Source organism: Setaria viridis, chromosome 6 (genome assembly GCF_005286985.2).
Source record: "Setaria viridis chromosome 6, Setaria_viridis_v4.0, whole genome shotgun sequence".
NCBI classification, from domain to species: domain Eukaryota; kingdom Viridiplantae; phylum Streptophyta; class Magnoliopsida; order Poales; family Poaceae; genus Setaria; species Setaria viridis.
This window is the reverse complement of record NC_048268.2, coordinates 22,343,162-22,352,211: the sequence shown is the minus strand read 5'-3', so window position 1 is coordinate 22,352,211 and position 9,050 is coordinate 22,343,162. Positions and strand designations below refer to the sequence as shown.

The window sequence follows — 9,050 nt, the reverse complement described above, 5'->3', positions numbered from 1 at the left end:
CGTTGCCTTGAGCAAATTTTCCATCGCCCAAAGACTACAACGCGCCCACGAGCGAGCCTACTACGTCGCACTCCCACCCAATGGAGCCAAAAATTCACCAGCCCACACGTACCCGTATGGATAAGAAGAAACGCTAGCTCCCGCCGCCACCCCCTTCCCTCTTTCCCGGCACCCTCTGCCTCCCACACTCCTCCCGCCGTCCCCTCCCCTCCCTCATGGTGCCGCTGTCCCCTCCCCCTCCCTCCTAGCACCACCACCCCTCCCCCTTCCTACCGGTGCCAACTGAACTAGACCCCTCCAAATCTGACTAGCAGGCACTCCCTCTCTCCATACTCGCTCGCCAACCTCAGATTTACCGAATCTCGTCCATCCTCCATCCTTACGTCTGCCACCCACGGCATCTATGGTGCATTTGGCCATCCCTCCAGTGATGTGGAGTGCATAGTGGTACCAGAAGGTGGGCCCATCACTGGTGATGCGGTGAGGGGACGCGTCAGTGCTGTGGCTGCTGCCACCGCGGTGGTGCTCGCGGCTGGGCCGTGGTCAGGACCCCCTAGCTGCCTTGCTTGCTTCTTGCTTGGTACGTACACTTCTTCTTTTTCTTGAATCAGTTTGTTCATCTTGCTCCCTGCGATGTGAGAAAAAATGAAGTCCACATGAGATAAATTCTTGATTGATTTCTGTTGATAGAGGCGGTATTAGTTTTTTATTCCAAAAATAGGTTTGAATCCTCAGGTAGCTGGGTAAGCAAAAGGGTGAACTAGAGATGTTTAAATCTAATTTCCTCGCTCACAATTTTTGAAGGGTCCCCGCGTGTGAGAAGCCAATCATCTGTTCACTCTGCCGTGCATCAACACCAACTGGATTGAGGAGAGGAACAAGTGACACCACACTGTACACTAGGGACCTTGCTGATCAGATTTGAGGACAATTGAAGAAGGCACTGCTTTCCTCTCCCATGAACTGTAGACCTTTCCAATTGAATAGCAGTAAGTATCAATTGACTAATGCATTTTGATTGAATAGTAGTAAGTATTAGTTGCCTATTTGTTCTATGACTATTATTTGTGTCAGATTGTTGTGACATTGAATCATATTTTATTTTTAAAATAGAACAAGAATAATGGCAGACTGTGAATGGATGTATAGTGGTTGGTCTCGTGGGCAGCCTCCTCCTCATGAGTGGATTAAAACACAAACAACTTTATAGACAGCGCATTCTCTATGTTGAGTCTTGTTGAAAATGACACTATTAAAGTGCATGTGTGCCTTGTGTCAAAATTATGCTAGGCATAAAAGGTTTGATGTAGAGATGCACTTGTGTAAACATGGGTTTAGGGATGACTAAAAAATATGGACATCACATGGAGAGAGTAATGTTGAAGTTGGAAGTGATGAGAGTTTTGAGAAGCTGATCGCATGGATGATATGTTAGTTGACCTAGGTGTTAACCATGAACCTACAAGTGACAATGAGCTCACACCCTCAGCCCAGGACTTTTATAGGATGGTTGCTAGTGTTGATCAATTGGTCCATGAGAACACAACACACTCATCTCTTTCTGCCGTGGCATGTTTGCTAGCTTTGAAATTACAGTACAATATGTCAATTGCACACTTTGAAGCAAACTTAGAGCTAATCAATGAACTGCTGCCTCCCGAATCTAAGGTTCCCAAGGACTTTTACACTTTAAAGAAATTATTGGAGGGTCTAGGTATGTCATATGTCAAAATTGATGTCTGCTATAACAACTACATGCTTTACTATAAGGACAATAAAAATAAAGACAAGTGTGATGTTTGTGGTACCTCACGCTATGAGGAAGGCCAAAGTAGAGTCCCACGTAAAGTCTTGCAGTCTTCCCATCACAGATAGACTACAAAGATTGTATGCACATGAAAGGATAGCAAAGCTGATGTAGTCTCACAAGCAGTCCAGATCTGGTAAGATGTTGCACCCATGTGATGGGGAAGCATGGAAACAGTTTGACAAAGACTTCCTAGATTTTGGTAGGGACCCTAGGAATATGCTCCTTGCTGTGGCAACAGATGGTTTTACACCCTTTAGTATAAATGCAGCTCCCTATTCATGCTGGCCAGTTTTGGTTACTCCATTAAATCTTCCTCCTAATACAATCATGAAATTAGAGTACATATTCCTTGCCCTTATAGTGTCGGGTCCTGAACATCTCGGAAAGAAACTAAGCATATTGATGCAACCTTTAGTCGATGAACTGTTGAGCTTGTGGGGTGGTGTTAAAACTCAAGATGCTTCAATCAAGAAGAACTTTAACATGCGTGTAGCCTATCTATGGTCGATCCATAATTTTCCTACTTATGGTAACTTTTCTAGATAGAGCACTCATGGTAGGCTTGCGTGCCCAGTTTGCTTGTGTGATAGTAAAGCATTCCGACTACACAATGGTCACAAAGCATGTTGCTTTGATTGCCATAGGCGCTTCTTACCTACAGACCATGAATTTAGATCTCAAGCTAATGCATTTAGAAAGAACACAGTGGTGCATGATGAGTCTCCAGGACATTTGTCAGGGGAGGAAGTCCTAGCCCAAATTAACATATCGGTGGCTGATACAAATAACTTTGGTATATTGCACAATTGGACACATCTTAGTTGCTTTTGGCAACTTCCATACTTTCATAAATTGTTGCAACGGCACAACATTGATGTGATGCATAATGAGAAAAACATGGGTGAAGCTATATGGAATACATGCTTTGATGTATTTGAGAATACTAAAGATAATGCTAAGGCTCGGAGAGATCTAGCTCAAATTTGCAACCGTCCCTTACTATATTTGAAGTTAAAGCCAAATGGAAAATGGGACAAGCCCAGGTTCCCATTTTGCATTGATAAGAATGACAAGCTAATAATCCTTAAGTGGTTTCAAGAACTCAAGTAACCTGATGGCTATGCAGCTAACATTAGAAGAGGTGTGAACTTGACTTCAAGGAAGATCTTTGAGCTAAAAGGCCATGATTATCACATTTTCATGGAATGCTTACTTCCTGTTGCATTCCGTGGTTTCCTTCTAGAAAATATATGGATGTGTTTGGCAAAGCTAAGATTTTTCTATAGGCAGTTGTGTGCCAAAGAGCTGAACCATGACACCATATGCTCACTGGAACAAGAAGTTGTTGTTCTTATTTGCAACATGGAGAAGATATTTCCTCCAGGTTTCTTCAATCCTATGCAACATCTGATTGTTCATCTTCCTTATGAGGCTAGACTAGGAGGTCCTGTCCAGGCCCATTGGAACTATCCATTTGAGAGGAAAATCCAACAGCTTAGGAAAAAGGTACGGAATAGGGCTCGTGTTGAGGGTTGCATCGTTGAGGTTGAATTATTAGTTGAGGAAGCCACAAATCACCTATCTCTTTATTTTAAGCCCAATGTCCGATCAGTTAGAAACCAAATTCCTCGATACGATGATGGTACTTGTACCTTTGAAAGTTCATGCAACCTTCAAATCTTTCAATACCCTGGCCGGTGCATTAGCCCTCGGGGTGTTCGTGCGCTCTCAACAGAAGAGTATGAGGCTGTTGTTCTATATATTTTGACAAACATGCCAGAGATGGATGAACACTTCAAGTAATATACACTTTTTTCCTCCAAACTATAATCTATTTTCTGTAAATATTATTAGTGGCTGTATTCTAACTTACTTTGCTCTTCCTAGTAAATTTGAGAAGGAACAATAGAAGAGAAGAAATAGACCAACACCTGAACAGTTCAGGGATTTGAGGTTAAATGGGTGGAAGAGTAGCCGAGGGAAGCGTGGGCCTAATTTCTTTGATTGGTTCAAAGAAGAAATAATCCAACTAAAACCTTACATATTAAGTACTGTAACATTTGTTTCTAACTAAAACGAACATATCAAACTATCACTAATTTGCAGTACATGTAGACATTGATATTGCATTATGTCATCTATCTTATGGTTTTCGTAGAAGAGTAACAAGCTATGGGTGCTATGATGTGAATGGGTACAAATTCCATTCAAACATGAGAGAACTAAATCAGGATTAGCTACAGTTAATAGTGGTGTTTGTGTTTCCTGTGTCGATGATGACAACAATGAGATGGAGTATTATGGTGTTATTAAGGACATCATAAAAATAAAATTGGAATTGAGTTTGCAACTAGAGATGGTTTTGCTTGATTGTGATTGGTTTGATCCAACACCAAATGGAACTAGGCGTACCGAAAAGTTGGGTCTGGTGGAAATTAAGCATGCTGCTAGGCTTTCTGTTTTAGAACCATTTATTATGGCAAGTCAAGTTAAACAAGTGTATTATTTACCTTATGCCTGTAAGAGTAGAGCACATCTAAAAGAGTGGTGGGTTACATATCAGGTTCCTCCACGTGGCTATGTTTCCCAGATGACAATAGTGATGACTCAAACCCTCTGACTGGGCTAGTACAAGAAGTGTCATTTTTTCAAGATGAGGGATTGGAAGGCACATTTGTCATTGATTTGGATATTGAGCTAGATAATACAATTCTTATTGTTTCAGATGAGATAACTGATCCTATGGATTTGGAATTTTTGTCAAAATTGAATATTGAAGGTGATGGTGAAGAAGCATTGGATGATACATACGAAGAAGATGAAGATGATCAAGATGAAGATCATGATGAGTTGCCTGAACATCCAGCTTATGATCCAAATGATTATTGAACATTTTTAGTTTACTTTCTTGTTGTAACTGCCATTGTATGCCTTTAACAACTTGTGTACCTTTTGGAACTAAACATGATTTGTGCTGATGCATCCTTTGCATGTGTTGCTGCATAATCCATGTTATGTGCAGATAGTGTCCTTTACATGTGTTGTTGCATATTCCTGAAAATATATCCTTTTGTGCATGCGATATACAATGTACTTACCGCTTTTGTTGATGATAATGCAGGAGATGCACTTGCTTCGGCACAAAAAAGCTTACGAGCAAGCAGGGTGCAGTAAGGGGTGGGAGCAATCAAACAGGGTTTAGTGATGGTGGCATTCAGTCCAACATATGCAAGGGAAATCAAGGTGTCCAATCCAACAAAAGCAAGGGAGCTCATGCTGGGAGCTCTGAGAGGAGCATTGTTGATGGTGGTAAGTTCAATAGAGTTAACACCAGAAGGGCTGGAGCTCATGCTGAGAGCTCAGGAAGGAGTAGTGCTGATGGTGTTAATTCCATAATGGTTGCTGATGGTGGTGTTAACTCCATAATGGTTGGAGCTGATTGTGAACACTCTGAGAAGAACAATGCTAATGGTGCTAGCCATGGTGTCAACACTCAACTGAATGGTGCTAGCGATTGGTGTCAGCTCTCAACTAAATGGTGCTAGTGATGGTGGTAACTCCCATGTGATTATTGGTTCCAAGCGACTCCTTGGGGATGCTCCAAAAAAAGGGAGGGTAAAGATGTCTCGGACAAAACTGGAAATGGCCCCACGCAGTGGAGGGTGGAGCTTGCACCTAAAGGTCATCGGTAAGTGCAAATGAGCTCATTTCTGTGTAGTACCATAGTCTTGTCATTCTTCTACTAATTGGAATTATGAATATGTACAATTAACATATGAATTTCTTTGTAATAGTCAGTTCAAATATGTTGCTTATAACCCTAACGGCCTCAAGTATCCCTCACAAGTGGGAGCTATTCTGAAACGGGAGTACCCAGGCATTATCAAGGTATATAATGAGCAGGGCAATGTTGTTAAACAACACCCAGCATTGTCATGGAATGGTTATTATTGGAAAAAGAATAGAGATGGAATTTGTTATGCCAGAAGAGTAAAGCAGGAGTTCTGGGTTAGTAATCTATCTAACTTCTAATTTTATGGATTCTGATATTTTGCTCACATGTATACCTATTTGACTGTCTTACTTCGCCTTATCCTACATATGCAGAAATTGTTTACAGTTCATCCGCGACATAGGGTTACTGTTGACAATATTTTAGAAGCATATCTAGTGAGAAGAGTAAGCAATATGGTGTACCAACTCCGTCTGGAGGCTGTCAAGATGTACTTTCGCATAAGGGAAGAGACATGCAATGATACACGAGCACGCACCATTGAACTTATAGAAGAACAATACCTAACTTGTCGGTTGGAATGGTGCAGTAAATCAGCTTGGGCATGGTTCTGCAAATACTCAACTAGTGATGAGTACAAGAGAAAGAGAAAGATAGCCCAAGATTGTTGCATGAGTTCTAAAGATAATGCTCAAAATAGAGGAGGTTCAAGGAATTTTTCGGAGACATAACAACTCTTGGTATAAGAATTCCTTGTGTCTTGCCTAACTAAACCATTGGCCTCTACAAAGTTTTCGCTTGCATAATTTGATGTTTCTGTTCTTGTAGGAACATACTTTTGGTCCCAAGAAGAGTGGCACTTTAAATACATATGTTGTGATGAAATCTGGATTCAAAATTGTAGACAGCATTGGAAGGGCTGGTCCCATCCCCAACTAGAAAGCGCAAAAATGCTTGGTATGCTTATCATTATTTACTTGATTATCTCCAATGTAAATGTCATTGTCAATAGCAACTAATCAGTTTAAGTCCTTGAAAATATCTTACAAATGTAGTAGTTCGATCATATAATGCTTATTTGATTATGTGCACATGGGCATTGTTAGAGTATATACTCATTCCTACAACATGAAATTCAAAATCTGCTTATTTTTCATATGTCATGATTTTCTGTTTATTTTAGGATGACTACAGAGAGCTAGTTTCAGATGAGAATTCACAAGAATTGGATGGAAAGGCGCTGCACATTGTAGTAAATGGGATGAAGCATGGGCATGTTCCAATAAGCGATGGTGTTGTGGACAAGGCAATTGTTCTAATACATAGTAAATCAGTAGGTTTTAAGCCAATCAATCCTACTGATTATGATAGGGTGCTCAAAGAAAATGAGAAGCTGAACAGACTAATGGGATATTCTTTGAAGAAAATAGTGTTAACGTGCATTGATCATGGTAATATTTTTTTCATTGCTTCTAGCAAATAACTTGTTCTGATTTGGGTAATACTTCTATGCATGCATCTGAATGTAATACTCCTGTGCCATTTTAATTATAGGCAATGTATTCTGATTTTGAAAGAGAACTACCTGTAGAGCTGTTGCGGCTTCTAGAAAGTATTGATGCACGTCGTCAACATGTTACAAATTTTACTGAATGCTTGTACAATTTATGTTTTGTATCTGGAGGACATTTCATCTAGAGAATTAATATTGTTTCGTGCCAGAATGCCAATTTGAGTTGCAGCAGTGAAAAGGTGGCTTCTTGCTGATTAGAAATGGCAACCTTAGATTTAAGTTCATGGTAAGATAGCCAAGATCAATTTGACTTGTCTGATTCCCCTCAGTTTTGCTTGGCAAATACCCTTTAGATCATTTGGTCAGCTCCTTAAGCATCAAGTACTATTTTCAAAGATCAAGTAAAACTATGCTCTGCTAGATCCATCTTCATATTTCTTAACAGCTCATAGTACTGCTAGGTTGAGTTGACAAAAAGTATTATATACACTGATTTATTTCACTTATTAATTTTTCCCTTGATTGGTCCAACTGGTTTTAGTTGACAGAAATAATAATATCTCTGATCTATCTATTCTTCATATTATGGACTATGTAATCCTTCTGTTGCTGCCCCTTTGCTTTCTTGGCTGTGTAGTAACTATGTAGGTGCACATGGTTTGCACATCATCATGGAGATTTTACTGATTTTGCAGACTGTTGGTTCCCCACATGAATGCTCACACTCAGTTGATGACAGGCGCAATGGTGAGAACATTGATGAAAGAGATGATCATGGAAACATCTTCCATGAAGGTGATGAAGATGGTGATGATTCTGACTCTGAAGTAAATGGTGATGGCGATCCTGACCAAGAAAGGGAGGCTGATGAGGAAGCCTTCGAAGGCGATCGTTGATGACAGTTGCATTGTCAACAATGACCTGCAGGAAGCAAATTGATTTGGCATAGGACCAACTAACGCCAACAACTCCTAGTGACCTGCCGTGTCATGCTAATTTTTTTTGGTCTATTTTGGTACAGCTAACATATAATGTGTGGCTGAGCTTTTGCAAAGTCTTTTGTGAATGTGTGATAATGACATGTAGGCAAGATAGGATACTGCCATCTAGATTATATGTAGGCAGGATGCATGTGCTACTGACATGTTTGCCCTACGCAAAGTGGACAGTACGTACTGGTACTGAGTAAGTGGATGTTGGACATATGACTTGTATTGTTGTTGCTATCAGTTTTGTGGCTACCAAAATATTGAGTTTGTTTGTATTTTCCTAGTTTTGTGCAATCATTTTCTTGGTTAATTTAATTGCTCACAATAAATTAACTTGGCAGTGTAAGCTGTTAAGGAAATTAGAATTGTCTTGGCCAATGTGTTCTATTTTTCTTTGCTGGCGAAGGCTACTAAGGAAATGTATTAACTTGGTTGTTTTGGATGGCCAAGCAAATAGTTTAAATTGGCGGATGCTGTTGCCAAGAAAACAAATTTACTTGGCTGTTGTAAGCTGCCAAGGAAAGGTATTTTCTAGGCTGTCCAAAGCCGCCAAGTAAAGACATTTTCTTGTCTGTCGATGGGAGTCAAGCAAGGAATTTTTCTTAGCTGTCGAAGGCAGCCAAGGGAAAGAGTTTACTTGGCAGTCGAAGGCAGCCAACGAAAAGAGTTTACTTGGCAGTCGACGACAGTCAAGCAAATAAATTTACTTGGTGGATGTACCCTTTCCTTTGCGCATTGAAAGTTTTATCAGCGTCTTATTTACCTTGGTAGCCAAACAGCTAAAGAAACAATTTTTGGCAGTTAGCTGCCAAAGATATCGTTTTTTCCTTAGCTCTCTAGGTTTGGCGGGGTTTGCTTGGCGGTCGGCTGCCAAGAACAATTACCTTGACGTTAAACCTATATTCCTTGATGGTTTTAGGCCGTTAAGGCAATTCATGATTCTGGTAGTGTCGGGCCTTCCGGCATCTTGCTACCTCACAAGCCGAGGCGGAATCTTAGACGAAA

General features: G+C 40.5%; 1 pseudogene; it reads left to right on the top strand.

Annotated features, from left to right (window-relative positions):
• The first annotated feature begins 1,123 nt into the window (after positions 1-1,123).
• On the top strand, positions 1,124-7,952 carry LOC140223211 (uncharacterized; annotated as a pseudogene).
• Positions 7,953-9,050: the final 1,098 nt, after the last annotated feature.